At 43.1% G+C, this 15818-nt stretch overlaps 1 long non-coding RNA gene across 1 annotated transcript; it reads right to left on the bottom strand.

Moving 5' to 3' along the window:
* Nucleotides 1–14444: 14444 nt before the first annotated feature.
* On the bottom strand, nt 14445–15029 carry LOC122027931. The gene is made up of 3 exons (XR_006124578.1): nt 14870–15029; nt 14672–14747; nt 14445–14580 (listed from the first exon to the last, which is right to left on the bottom strand). It is a non-coding gene; the product is annotated as an uncharacterized LOC122027931 (long non-coding RNA).
* Between the last annotated feature and the right edge of the window lie 789 nt (nt 15030–15818).

Here is a 15818-nt window from a genome sequence, read left to right as displayed (position 1 = left end):
GATCCCTGATCGGTCTGTGGACCGATCAAGCCCTAGGCTGATCGGTCCCCAGACCGATCCCAACTCTCACAGAGAGTTGGTTGCTAGAGCCTTGATTGGTCCGTGGACTGATCAGGCCATTCCTTCTCCCAATCTGTTTGGTTTCTGATCGGTCACCAGATCGATCAGATGACCCAGTGTATCACTGGATCGGTCAGCAGACCGATCCAATTTCCCAGCCTTAAACCTAAAGCCTTCCTGATCTAGAGAACGAGCTACCGAGCCCTCTCTGACCTAGTCCGGAGAACGAGCTACCGAGCCCTCTCCGACTTCCACGTCTGGTCCAGAGAACGAGCTACTGAGCCCTCTCTGACCTAGTCCAGAGAACGAGCTACCGAGCCCTCTCCGATTTCGTCCGGTCCAGAGAACGAGCTACCGAGCCCTCTCTGACCTAGTCCGGAGAACGAGCTACCGAGCCCTCTCTGACCTAGTCCAGAGAATGAGCTACCGAGCCCTCTCCGACTCCATCCAGTCCAGAGAATGAGCTACCGAGCCCTCTCTGACCTAGTCCGGAGAACGAGCTATCGAGCCCTCTCCGACTTCCCATGCCAAGCTTCCATACTTGGACTTTTCCCCGTGCCAAGCTCCCTGCTTGGACTTTTCCGTGCCAAGTCTCCATACTTGGACTTTTCCCGTGCCAAGCTCCCTGCTTGGACCTTTCCGTGTCAAGTCTCCATACTTGGACTCTTCCCGAATCAGGTCAACTCAAGTCGGGTCAACCAGATCAACCTTGACCAAAGGTTGCACCCACAATCCCCCAAGTTCCTATTCTTGTCAAACATCAAAATACAACTTCTTTATTCTTGTCAAACATCAAAATATACCTCGAGTCAGGTCAACTCGAGTCGGGTCACCCAGGTCAACCTTGACCTAAGGTTGCACCAGTAATCTCCCCCTTTTTGATGTTTGGCAAAAGCCATAATCAAGTTAGGTTAACCCGATAACCTAACTTAGGTTTTCCAATAGTTCTCCAATGTTCTTCCTCGAACATTATCTGAACATTCTTCCCAAACTCCAATGTTCTTCCTTGAACATTCTCTAGACATTCTCCCCCTTTTTGACACACATCAAAAAGAGTGAATCAAGGTCAAGAGTTTCTTCCTAATGAAAGTCTCATACCTTTCATTGAAACCCTTAATTTCTCCCTTGATACTAAAATCCACAGTCAACTTAGTGATAATCCCATATCACTCATCCTCAGAAATCTTGACGAGTAAAAACTCCCCCTAAAGGTCATCTCCCCCTTGACCATTAGGTAAAACTCCCCCTAAAGGTTAACTCCTCCTTGACCATTCCACCAACAATGTCTTGGAGAGTTTCAACCCTTTAGAAATCTAAAACACCAACTTTCATAGCTGAAATTTCAGACAACAGTCGAAAAATCAGCATTTTGGCACGCTCTGATCGGTCACCAGACCGATCAGAACTTCACTAGATCAGTCACCAGACCGATCCTCACTGCCCTGGATCGGTCCAGTGACCAATCCAGACTTCCCTGGACCGATCAGGATCTTCTCTGATCGGTCCACAACTCTCTGATAAGGATTTCTGATTTTTCTCCCGAAATTCAGAAACCCCTAAAAAATCACAGAAAATTCCAAAAATTGTAAAATTTTGAGGATACATTCCTCATAACATATATTGTCATGGAAAAATAGTTTTATATGAAAATAACTCCCATTTTTTAATCTTGATACAAAGTTCGAAAGACTTTGAAATAGCTCAAGGTTAATCCATCTTTGTATCAACTTGCTCAATGATGAATGCTATCACTAGAAAAACTTCATCAAGGTTTTTCAAAACAATTTTGAAATGATTTTAAACCATTCAATTTAGGACCACAATCTTAGGACTAAATGTACATGACTTGTACACAAGTTTTCCCTATGATCCTCAATTTCGAATTAGGCTCATCTAGGTACAAGAACTATGCACCTTGATCCTAACTCATAATCCTAATATCTCACACACATCTAAGGTGTATCAAACACATCCAAGTTAATTTTGATGTGAGATATGGGTTTAGGTCATCTTAAGCTAAGTTCTCATGCATTTTCTAAACAATAATTAGATCTCCATATCAAATTGTGTTTTTATCCTTAAATCAATTTAATTGATCATAAATGCAAGAGATGATGACATGGCATAAAATAATATCATAAGTGGAAATAAGTGCCAATGTCATGATGTCATGGCATAAAGTATGAAACTTAAATAAGGCATGACATATAACTAACCTAAGCATTATCATGACATTTCAAATGATAATAAAATAAATATGATGTCATGACGTGACATATGACAAACAATGTATGGCAAATAACATATAAAGGTATAGAAAATACCTAATTCTAGCCTTAGTTGTCATTTTTGATAATTTTGATCATTTTGCCATAAATTCTATATTCTTAAGTGTAATAGACCTAAAGTCATATACTAAAGATTTTTTGGATCACTATGTGCCAATTAGATTGACCCTAGAAAACTTCTCAAATGTGGTTGGCACATCCTAATCACCTTAGGAATAATTTTTAATTTCATTTTCAAGGCTTGATTACACCTTGAAAATTTCTAAAATGCCACCTTTTGCCATGAGTAGGTTAACTACCTATCCAATTAAGGTTGGCACACCCTAAACCATCTAGCGTGAAGGAATCACGCTCCTAGGAACCCAATACCTATTTGAGCTCATTGGGTTCACTAAATATTCACTAGGGATGACTTCCCTAGCAACCCTCCTAATGACCCTCCTAGGCTTTAAAGCCTTGGTCATTTGGGACTCATCAAGATCAACTCTAGGGGTGACTCCCCTTGTGACCTTGGTGATGGTCTTCTTAGCCCTAGGTCTTGTTCCATAATCGAATGGAACATTATGATAAGCGGGCTTGACCACTTGAGACTTAGGTTTGTGACCCAAACCTCTCATGTCCTTGGGCTTTGGTTTTTGACCCTTAGACCCTAGAGTTGACTTCTCCAAATTCTTAAGAGTCTTTTCTATCAAGTCTTGACCTCAAGACTTGATTTTCCTTCTTTAATACCTCAAGCTTTAATTTTCCATTTTTCTTTGAGGTATTCCTAGGCATATGTCTAGTTGTTTTGGGATTCCTATCTAGGTTTTCCTTAACCTTAGATGAGTTAACTCTAGGGTTGGCATTTCTAGCATTGTCCTTATCTAGGCTAACATGTTTGGCACCTAAGCACATGTATCGGTTTCTATGGTTCTCATGCTTATCATTATTGACAATTGCAATAAAACTACTAGCATGTGTCTTATTAGAATTGCAAGAATGTGCCTTAAAGGATACCTTAGGGTTTGCCTTAGCTCCCCCCATAGATGTGCTTGGTCTCTTGTCCTTGTGAGGTTGCCTCCCCCTTGGACATTGACTCCTATAATGTCCCCTTTGCTTGCATTGGAAGCACACCACATGCTCCTTGCCCTTGCGTATCGGGACTCCGGCTTCCTTGACTTTTGGTGCCGGTGGAGTCTTTCGAATCCTCTTTGGACATTTACTTTTGTAATGCCCATATTCCCTACACTCAAAGCACATTATATGTAATTTACTTGAAATTAAGTTGCTTGAGTTACCTAGGGTTGAGGATGGATATAAGCTCTCTTCTTCATCCCTTCCGGAGGTAGAGGCTTCTTCTTCTTGCTTCATTCTTGAAGAAGAACTCTCCTCCTCTTCTTCCTTAGATGTTGAGTAGCCCTCAACTTCTAATTCCATACCTCCATGATGTGAGCTACTTGGCTCACTTGACTCCTCTTCATGACTTGAATTGGAGCTCTCCTCATGAAACTTAGCCAAGTTGTTCCACAACTCCTTGGCATTGTTGTATCTACCTATCTTACACAAGATATCATTAGGTAATGAAAATTCAAAGATTTTCGTTACCTCGTCGTTGATTATGGATTGGTGGATTTGTTCCTTAGTCCACTTCTTCTTCTCGAGAGGTTCTCCTTCTTTATCCACCGGAGGAATAAAACCTACTTGTACACAATTCCAATTTACTAGGTTAGTCATAAAAAAATACTTCATTCTTACCTTCCAAAACGTGAAGTCGTCGCGATCGTAGAAGGGTGGAATCGTGACGTCTTCTCCAAGTTGATCCATTCTCTAGCTCGTGCTCCCCCGGGTGTTAATCCGACGAAGAGCGACCTCGCTCTGATACCACTTGTTAGGACCTTCGGATAGCGGCTAGAGAGGGGGGTGTGAATAGCCGACCCCAAGTTTGTTGGATGATCGGTGGCCGGCTTGAAGGGGGGTTGGATAGACGGCACCCCCAAATCGATTGCTTCCTACGTATTCGTTAGCACAGCGGAATACAAAGAATACAAATACGAATATGAAAGCTAAATGCTAATACAAAGAACAAGAAAGAGCAAGCAAACCAACACGCGTCGATTTACGTGGTTCGGAGATAAAGCTCCTACTCCACGGCGTGTCCGTAAGGTGGACGATCCCTCAATCCGTCGGTGGATTAGTCCCCGGAAACTCCGGCTAGCACAATCCTCCTTGTCGGTGGAGAAACCTCGCCACAACTCGATCAAGAACACTTGGATTGCTAGAGCACTAGATGACTACTAATTAGGCTTTAACCAAGTCTAATTTCGTCGCCTTGGCCGGCCATACCAAGCTCCTTCTTATAGAGCTTGGAACAAATCAGAACCTGATTTGCCCGTTACCAGTCGACTGGTCCTTGCACCAGTCGACTGGTGCCAGCCCAACGGCTATCTCAACGGCTCTGCTACAGTGCATCAGTCGACTGGTCCATACACCAGTCGACTGCTACAGTACGCTACAGTAACTGCTACAGTGCGCTACAGTACTGCTACAGTGCCGCTACAGTAAAACCCTAAAACTAGGATTTTACTCCGAGTACAATCTCTCATGCACTCGTACCCTCACGACTCATTTGACTCTTCTTTGCAGCCTTGACCTCTTGCCTTCAAGCCTACTTCCTTTGGCTCTCGTCCCTCGGATGCATCCAAGCCCGCGGCTCGTCCCCAATGCCATCCTTCGCGTATGCCTCGAAGTCGCTTCCCTCGGCCCTTGTCCTTGCTGCCTTGTCCACGGTCCCTCGGATGCTCCATCCTTCACCGGACCCGAAGCCGTCAACCTGAGTCACATGTGTCACCTGCAGTCCTGCACAACTCAAGTACACATATCAAATAACAAGGGTAATCCTAACTTAAACCTTTTGCCCAAACACCAAAACACATGGTCCCGCGGACCATTGGGATTGCTCCAACAAAGTTCACGTTTCTTCCTACAATTTGAGTTAGCGCAGCGGAAATAAAAAGTAGAAACGAAAATGGAGAAGATCAAACCTCAAATGCGACGATATAACGAGGTTCGGAGATGATACTCCTACTCCTCGGCTTGTCCGTAAGGTGGACGAATCCTATATATCCGTCGGTGGATGAGACCCCGGAAAACCGACTAATAAAAACTCCTTCTGGGTGGAGAAACCTCGCCACAATCTCTCTTGCAACAGCAAGATCGGAGTACAAGAAATACAGCAAGAAGCCAAGAACAATATGAATGTAAAAACACTAGTTTGCTTGCCTTCTTGTCGACTGTTGATGAAGCAGCAACTTCACGGATGCCAACCACAGCACAGCAGCAACTGTTCAGTTGGAAACTCAGCCGAGGGAAGCTCACACGAAGCTTCAGGGATGAAGAGCTCAGCAAAGCTCAGATCGCAAGGAGGAAGAAGAAGAGTGAGTTCAACAGTAGAGGCCCTCCACCTTATATCAAAACCTGCGAAGAAGAAGACAGAAATCTAGCCGTTGTGTCTCAACGGCTAGGCCTGGACCGATCAGGCTCCACCCTGATCGGTCCAGGATGGGTCTGATCGGCCATGGGACCGATCAGGGCCTAGGCTGATCGGTCCCCAGACCGATCCCAACTCTCACAGAGAGTTGTTGTCGATCCCTGATCGGTCTGTGGACCGATCAGGCCCTAGGCTGATCGGTGCCCAGACTGATCCCAACTCTCACAAAGAGTTGGTTGCTAGAGCCCTGATCGATCTGTGGACCGATCAGGCCATTCCTTCTCCCAATCTGTTTGGTTTCTGATCGGTCATCAGATCGATCAGATGACCCAGTGTATCACTGGATCGGTCAGCAGACCGATCCAATTTCCCAGCCTTAAACCTAAAGCCTTCCTGATCTAGAGAACGAGCTACCGAGCCCTCTCTGACCTAATCCGGAGAACGAGCTACCGAGACCTCTCCGACTTCCATGTCTGGTCCAGAGAACGAGCTACCGAGCCCTCTCTGACCTAGTCCAGAGAACGAGCTACCGAGCCCTCTCCGACTTCGTCCGGTCCAGAGAACGAGCTACCGAGCCCTCTCTGACCTAGTCCGGAGAACGAGCTACCGAGCCCTCTCCGACTCCATCCAGTCCAGAGAACGAGTTACCAAGCCCTCTCTGACCTAGTCCGGAGAACGAGGTACCGAGCCCTCTCCGACTTCCCATGCCAAGCTTCCATACTTGGACTTTTCCCCGTGCCAAGCTCCCTGCTTGGACTTTTCCGTGCCAAGTCTCCATACTTGGACTTTTCCCGTGCCAAGCTCCCTGCTTGGACCTTTCCGTGCCAAGTCTCCATACTTGGACTCTTCCCGAATCAGGTCAACTCAAGTCGGGTCAACCAGATCAACCTTGACCAAAGGTTGCACCCACAATCCCTAAAGTTCCTATTCTTGTCAAACATCAAAATACAACTTCTCTATTCTTATCAAACATCAAAATATACCTCGAGTCAGGTCAACTCGAGTCGGGTCACCCAGGTCAACCTTGACCTAAGGTTGCACCAACACTTGGAACTTATGACAAGAAACGAGGAGTTCAAGATCGAGTCCGAGTCTGATTCTGAATCCGATAGAAGCCACAGATCCATATTTATTTCAAAATGACTAGATAAGGTAACCACCCTTTCTAAATATAGAATGCTCAAAATAATTAAATACTTGTTTAAAAATTTGACTAAATCTGAGCATAAGATTAACTTGCTATTCAAGGAAGTTAACCACCTTAAGGAGTAGGTCAACTTGAATCCTTCAACTAATCATGTTCAAGATAGAACTTCAACTCAGTTACAAAACTCGAGGAAGAAAATTCCATCTTAAAAGGTCAAGTGAAGGGATTTAAGAAAATGTAAGAAAGTTCAACTTGGGTTTCAAGTATTTGAATATGATGCTTGGGTGCTGATGCGGCGATGGAGGGAGGCCTACCTGGCACGGGGCCAACTGCCAAGGTGGAGGTCAAAGTCAAGCTGGTCAACGCTCGAGTATCAAAGGATCAAACAAAGGACAATTGCAATGGTCGGTCGGGTAGTTAGGGCCCGACTAACGGAAGACATGTCCGAGCAGACCACCCGTCCAACTCGAGGTGATACGTAAGACAACCGACTCTCAACATAGAGTAGCAAGACGTCGAGGCCGACCGGATAGCTAGTCCGAACGGGGGAGGATAGGTTGCTACACAGTCACCGTACGGAAGAGCCACTGAGGTCGATAGAGAGGAGGGGTCCCGACCGAGAGGCTACCCTGCTCGGCTAAGTAGCGGGACTAACCATGAACGGAGCAGAGTCTTGACTGAGCAGCTACCCACGCTCGACCAAGAAACGGGACCATTGTAGTATCTCTCTATATCCTTTTGGGAGGTAGTGTCGTTGACACGAGGCATGGTCAACAAGTGGATCATACGATGGAAGCTTCTACTGTCTCGTCAGGGATATGCATGCCCTGTTAAGGTTTGTTGTTAGAGGTACTTTCTTGATAGGTCCTTTCATAGGATATATAGGAGAGTGCCCCTATGCCTCGAGAAGCACGCGCATCGCCCACCAAGGCTCTATATAAAGGGAGAGTCAATCACCAGTGGAGGCATGCGTTATCTACTGTTTGCACATAGTTCTACAGTTCCTCCACTTTTCTCCACATTCCAGTGACTGACTTGAGCGTTGGAGTGCCAACGCTAGGGATCTCTTCCCTGGCTCGGCACTGACGTTACTTGTTTTACAGAACGGAGTGAGGTCTTCAGCCAGTCAGCGAAGCCGCCACATCCCCAGTTTTCCACATTCTCGCTTTCGGAGAGGATCATTTTGGCGTCGTTTGTGAAACCGTAGCCTACATCCGAACGAGAAGATGGAGGACGCTGGAAAATTCACTATGGTGACGCTGACACAAGAGGAGTTTGTCATGCTGGTACAAGCCCGAGCAGATAAGATAGTGGAGCAGCAACAACAACAACAAGCGTTGGTCGAACGCCAAGCGCAAGAGCCCGCAGCATCAGCCGCTGGTCGACTAGCTGAGCACGATGAATGAGCGGACCAAGTATCGGCTCGGGGTAATAGCAAGAAGCTGGCCATCACGTATGGGGAAGCACCCAATGCGCATATTCCCTTCCACCGAGCGTTGTTTAGAACTCTATCGGAGGAACGGGACCGAGCGGATAAAAACCTGGGGTCTTCTTCAGATGATGCGCCTATTCAAGATGCAAGGAAAGGGAAGGCACCTAGGGAGGATGATTCACCCGAGCGGATCAATCAATAATTTTCAAAGGGGATTCTGAATGACCCTTTGCTGAGGCACTACACACCGTTAGCGATTGGAGAGTATAACGGAACTACCGACCCAAACGACCATTTGACCAAATTCGATAATGCGGTCACAATTCATCAGTACACCGATGGAGTGAAGGACCGGGTCTTTCTCACCACCCTCTCTGGGTCAGCACAACGCTAGTTCAAGAGGTTGTCAGACGGATCCATCTGTTGGGGCCTTTACGTCTGCTAGAGGGGGGTGAATAGCGTCTCACCCAAATCGATTGATTCCTATAATGTTAGTGTACAGCGAAAATACAAAATCAAATCTAACAAATAGAATGCTAAACCTAAAGGTAATAACCAAGACAAACAAACTTCTAACACATTTATGTAACGTGGTTCAGAGATTACTTACTTCTACTCCACGGCTGTCCGTAAGGTGGACGATCCCGATCCGTCGGTGGATGACTCCCCGGAAAACCTTCGGCTAGCTCAAGCTCTTTGTCGGTGGAGAAACCTCACCACAAACACTTGAATACAAGCACACCGATCACACGAGGGCTTGGGAGAGTCTAATAGGCTTTAACCAAATATATTTCGTCAACCTTAACCAAGCTTCCAATGCTTTGTTATATAGGCCACGAGTTGAAAAACCTCGCCTACCAGTCGACTGCTAAAACCATTAGTCAACTGCCCTCTGTGGAGATTCGACTGCTACAACCCAACGACTCGATACCAGTCGATTGATACTTCCATCAGTCAACTGCTCCACACTAACCGAACGAACAGAAGCATTCTATTCACTCCCAGTCGACTGTCCGGTCGACTACACCAGTCAACTGATGAAAACACCAGTCGACTGCTACAGAAACGCTATAGTACTATTACAGTAACATTACAGTACTACTACAGTAATACTACATTAATGCTACAGTAAAATCCTAATCCTATGATTTAACCCCCTGAGTACATTCACTTAGCACTCGTCCTCGCCTGACCAACCTAGACCTAGCCTTCTAGCCTCCTCCATCAGCCTTGCGTCCCTCAGATGCCTCCCCATCCTTCACATCTTGCCTTCTGGAGCTTCCATCGACCTTGTCATTATTGTCGGGTCTTCCTTTGCCAAGAGGTCACACCTCCGGGACTTCATCCATTGTCAAGCCACACTTGAACTTACGTTGCCAATACTACATGCTTGGACTTACACCGCCAAGACTCATCCTTGGACTTTCTCCCTTTGCCAAGATCACACTTGAACTTTCCTTGTTGTACCTGTATCCTGCACACTCACAATATATATCAAATATAACAATAAACCTAACTTAAACATTTGCCCAAACATCAAAACCTAGGGTACCCAGATTGCTTCAACAATCTCCCCCTTTTTGATGTTTGGTAACCCTTTTAAGTTAGAGAAACAATATAGCAACACATATGTAAATAAATATGCAAATCAACTCATGCATAAATAATGGAACCTGTTGGTGCAATATTCCCTAGGTCAAGGTTGACCTGGTTGACTAAGCTTGAGAAGGCTCAAGCTTGAGTCTTGATGTTTGGGTTTCGATGTTTGACAATATATTGACAATACATGAAGATTGATAATACGTGAAGATTACAGATGCAATCATTCATTTGGGGAGATTGTGGGTACAATTATCCTCTGGTCAAGGTTGACCAGTTAGATGTGAAGAAGAGTCAAGTAGGTCAAGACTGACTGGATACTTGATTGGAAAATCCTGATGAGTGAAGCCAGGTGAAAGACCTAGTGAGTGAAGCTAGGCAGAGAAGAAGTCCTGGTGAGTGAAGCCAGGCAGTTAAAAAATCTTGGTGAGTGAAGCCAGGTGGAAAGTCCTGGTGAGTGAAGCCAAGTAGATGAGAAGTCCTAGTGAGTGAAGCTAGACAGATGAGTAATCCTAATGAGTGAAGCTAGGCAGATGGGAAGTCCTAGTGAGTGAAGCTAGGCAGAAGAGAAGTCCTGGTGAGTGAAGCCAGGCACGTGGAAATCCAGGTGGGTAAAGGTTGACCGGACACCTGGTATTGAGAAGTCCAAGTAGGTCAAAGGTTTGACCGGATACTTGGCACGAGGAGAAAGTCTAAGTGGGTCAAAGGGATTAACTGGGCACTTGGTGAGGAAGTCCTAGCAGGTCGAGGGTGACCGAATGCTAGGTATGATGTCCCAACAGGTCATGGTTGACCATATGTTGGGTTTTAGGGGCTTGGAACTTGATTAGGGAAAATCAAGTTGGCTCAATCGATCAACCGATCGATTGACTCATGCCTAATCGATCAGTTGATCGATTGGGTGAAGTGTCACGACAAAACCTGCTCCCAATCGATCAGTGGATCGATTGGGGGGAATCGACACAACACAGAAAGCCTCCCAATAGATCACCTGATCGATTGGGAACCTCTAATCGATCGGGCGATCGATTGAGAGGTTGGAATCGCAAGTAAACATTGAATCGATCGGGCAATCGATTCAAGCGATTTATAGAGAGCACAGAGGCGCTTTGGATCGATCGACCGATCGATCCAAAGCCTCCCCAATCGATTGGGATCCGACCATTGGCGCTGGATAAAGCCGTTGCGAGCGTTCTTCTTCGCACGACTCATATAGATACTCGCCTGATTCTTCTCCGATCCTTACAGTGATTTCTCCAGAGCTCACCGCCAGATCTTGAATCTTCTTGGAGCAAGGTGTTTGTAACACCCACAAAATGATAATCTATACCTATGAATATTTTTCCTTTAGAATAAAAGAAAAAAGAGAAATAGAAATAGAAACCAAAATGAAATAAAAAGAAAGTGAGGTTAAGGTTTGAACCTTGAACCTCCCACAAATAATAGAATTAAATTGGTGTATGGTAACCACTAGAGTAATGAATAATAGATGAATAGAAAAGAATGGAAATTGTAGTTAAAAGTAAGAGGATAGTTAAGTAAAGGAGCAAGAGAAAACCAAGTAGCTTACCTCCTCTTCCTCTTGGTTAAGGAAAAAATCAAGCAAAAGCCAAGTTGCCTTCCTTCCTTCTTTTCCTCTAATTTCGTGGGAATTAAGAGAGGGAGGAGATAGAGGGGTTAAGGGAAATGAATGAGGACATGTTTCATTTACATGAGGAATAAATAGGATTGAGAGAAGAAAAGGGAAAGAAAAGTTGTTAATTCTTCCTCCTCCTTCTTTCTCCTTCTTCCTTCTCCACCGAGACATAGAGCTCTCTCTCCCTCATTTCTAAAATCCAAGCTATGGTTTTCTCTCCAAGAAAACTATTTCCTAGGAAGGAGTCTCAAGGTTTACTCCTTACAAGAAAGAGAAAACAAAAGGGAGAACTAGGAAGAGAAGCTCCTTCTTCCTTCTCACAAGGGTACCACTTTCTTTAGGAACAACAAGTGAAAGAAAGTAAGTATCCCCTCACCTGTGATACAAGTTGTTTATGTTTTCCATAAGAATAGAATGCTTGAAACCTAGGATCACAAGGTTGAACTTTCGGCCAAGTGTAGATGAAAGACCTAGGAAAGCTTAAGACCTAAACTAACCATGATCACTATGTCCCTATGATATGTATGCTATGATAGGAGATTGGTTGGGTGTTCTTATGCTTGTATGTTGCTTAAAACTTAATTTCATGCTCCTAAGGGGTTCGGCCAAGACATGAATAAAAGGTTTAGGGAAGTTCAAGACCTAAATAAGCATGTTCATTATGTTCTTATGATAAGTACCCTAGTATAGGAAGCTAGTTAATGTTCTTATGTTGTATGCTTACTTAAAACCTAGATCTATAATTTTGAACTTTCGGCCAAGTGTAGATGAAAGACCTAGGAAAGCTTAAGACCTAAACTAACCATGATCACTATGTCCCTATGATATGTATGCTATGATAGGAGATTGGTTGGGTGTTCTTATGCTTGTATGTTGCTTAAAACTTAATTTCATGCTCCTAAGGTGTTCGGCCAAGACTTGAAATGATGGATTAGGAGAGGTTAAAATTTAGGTTATCATGCTCATGACCTTCTTTATGAAATGCTATGAAAGATTCTAAGTGTTTGCATGCTTGTATGTGTTGGAACCTAGTGGTATTACACTATAGGGTTTCGGTCATGATGTGAATGAAAGACCTAGGAGAGCTTAAAACTTAGTATAACATGTTCATGACTCTCCTTAGGATAGGATATAAAGCTAACTCAGGGTTATCATGTTTTGATGTTGCTTGAAATCTAGACATATGTTTCTTTATGGTTTGGCCATGGAGAATTTTAGGGTCTAAGGAAGCTTTAAACTAAATCTAGCATGCTCATGATTTCCTTTATGATATGATATCACTACAAGAAAAAAGCCTAACAACAACGGTTTTTCATTGTTGTCGTAGCCCCTTTAGAGCTGTTGTTAAATGCCGTGTTGTTAAAAGGGATGCTCAAAAACAACAATTTTTAACCGTTGTCTTTAAAGGCAAAGATAACATTTTTACAACGGTGAAAAACTGTTGTCTTTTCCTTCAAAGACAACAGTTTTTCACTATTGTCTTTGAGCGTCTACCTTTAATAACAGGGTCTTTAACAACAGTTTTAAACTATCTACGACAACGGTGAAAAATCGTTGTCTTTTTTAGATAAAAAACAAAAAAAATTAATACACAATTTTCTAATATTATAAATCATTTAAAATACTAAATTTCAAAATAAAATTTAATATACAATTTTTTAACATTCAAAAATAATATCTATAACATTCTGAAGAAATTTCATAAGCAACCAACAAAATGATAACACTATTAAAACAAAGGTAGAACAATATAACACGAGATTTTCTACTTAGATGTCGGTGAAGAGGAGGGATTGCAGCTCCTAGTGCTCCTTAATTTGTTAAAGTCTCTCCATTTTTTTAGCTTGTCAGCATTCTTCCCAATACTCTTGAGGACACCTATTCGAATAAAGATATATATTACAAATTAGAAACTAAACTGTACGCGTGATTCTAATTGCACTGCATAAATGTTACATAACCATAAAAATCATTTGATATAGTCATCTAACAAAAGTGCAAAAAGCATTATCTATGTAACATAAATGGTAACCTCTTGAAACAATAGTAGGAATGGCTACAGTAATTACTTGAAACAACATAAATCGTTAGTTTTGAAGGCAGAGTAGAGAGATGTCATGCAACTTTTAGAAATCAATGCAACATAATCTTAAAGAATAACATTATAGTAGGATAAAGATGCTAAAAAGAGCAGTAGATTGAAACTAAAAAAACCACCAAAGAGTCTTTAATATGTACAAAACACCTTTTAGCTTCATGTTGAATACAAAGTGAACATAATCAAATGAATCGAGATGCAAATATTGCAAATGTAAGTTAGAAAAAAAAATTAAGAAATGATAAAGTAACTGTAATTTAATCTAACTTACGATTTAATTCTAGATTTAAATCCTGTGGTGCCTGACTAAAACCCTGTGGCTCACCAGCATTTTTAGGGGGTAAATCAGCATTTCTATAATTATCCACAAAATGCTCACTTCCTTCTGAATTCTGTACAGGAAAAGAAAAAGAAAAACAAAATAGACAAGATTCAACAATTCTGTAGCAAGAAATATGTAGCAAGCGATGCACAAATTACACATTCAAATTGACCTTGTGTATATGCTGAGGCGATGCATTGTCAAATTGCTGACTAGATGACAATCCATCGCTTGGTTGTGTGCCCTAACAAAAGATAAAAAAAAAGTATGACATTATTAGGCCAACCAAGCAAAAGAAAAGCCTCTCCACAACATTATGTTATGGTTCATAAAAAGGAAACATTCTGTATTTTTTTTTATTTGGCTATGAAATACAGGTGATAGAGCATACATAAGTGTAGCTCGAGAGGCCTGAGGAAATTGATTGATCAGGATCACCACCTGGAGGACCTGGTTCAGGTTTCCGGCCTTCTTTAAGAGCTTTCCTTATATCTGCAGCTTTCCAAACTGCATACTTCTGTTTTTGCTCAATCTGGAAAGTAGAGTATGCTCAGAATTAGTCTGCTTGCTCATATTGAACCAAAAAAATAGTTCTTTATAAAATGGCAAAGTGCAAAACTTACTTCAGGCTGAAGTTCACCAAATTGATATAGTATCTCAAAAAAGATACTTGCAGCATAAAAAGTTTTTGCAGTATTCCTGTAATATTACTAGTACTTAATTTCCCAACCATTATGAGACTAAGAAAAGCCAGTGAAATGTCTTAATAGATATGCCTAGATAGATAAGAAAATGATAAAGAAACATGTTCCTTCACATACAGATCTGCACGACCAGCACGATCTTGCTTATCTGCCTTTGCAAAAAGATTTGATGCAAAACCCTCCACATAAAGGTTGTCCTCAGGCCCTAATTGCAATGACTTTTTGTCCTGTGCAAAATCACAGAATCTGAATCAAAATGAAGCAAATTATCATCCAAAATATAAAAAGAGTATTAAAACGAAATTCAATGGTGATTCTCTTCAGATATTAGGGCTGGTTGCTTACCTTCGAAGCCCTAAGGCAACCTCACGCCGGCGATCGGATGGCTCTAGCTTGATCCCACGGCACCAGAACAAAAATTAGGGCACAGCTATACCTCATACGCCGGCGACGATCCAGGGGAAATCGGAGCACAGGGAACCTACGCACTCCCTCGATCAACGGCGTTGTCGATCTGTCCTCAAGCCAAGGCGATGACGGCTTTGCGAAGGAAGGGAGAGCTCGGCAGTGTCGGCGTCGCGTGAGAGAGGAGAGGGAGGACTCGGCGACGGAAAAACCTAGGGCTCGGGTGGAAAGAGTTGAGAAGAAGAAGAGATCAGGATGATCCGGGCTTCGATCTCTAGCAAGCTCCGGCGACATGCTACCAGTCGACGTCGACAATCATCGGAGGTAGAACTCTGTTGCCCGTCGCCTTAGTGTTGTCCGCGAGAAAGAACAGAGGAAGAAGGGAAGAAAGGAAAAGGTTCGGGAGAGGTGAGGAACTCGGATCGGGATCGGCGTTAGGGAGAAATAATAAGAAAAGGAATATAAATAATTAAACATTTCCTTATTTAAATGGTATCCCAAACAGACCTTATCCGTACCCATAATTTTGTCCCCTCAAAACACGTCGCATGAGCTCCGAAAAATTTCCAGAAAAATTCTAAAAATTCTGAAAAAATTCTATAAGGCTATTAATTAAATAACCCTATTTAATTAATTTTTCGATATCTCACAGAGGAGCTCG

The sequence above is a fragment of the Zingiber officinale genome, chromosome 10A (assembly GCF_018446385.1).
Source record: "Zingiber officinale cultivar Zhangliang chromosome 10A, Zo_v1.1, whole genome shotgun sequence".
NCBI classification, from domain to species: Eukaryota; Viridiplantae; Streptophyta; class Magnoliopsida; order Zingiberales; family Zingiberaceae; genus Zingiber; species Zingiber officinale.
Note: the sequence above shows the minus strand (reverse complement) of the source record. Positions and strands in the feature narration are given on the sequence as shown.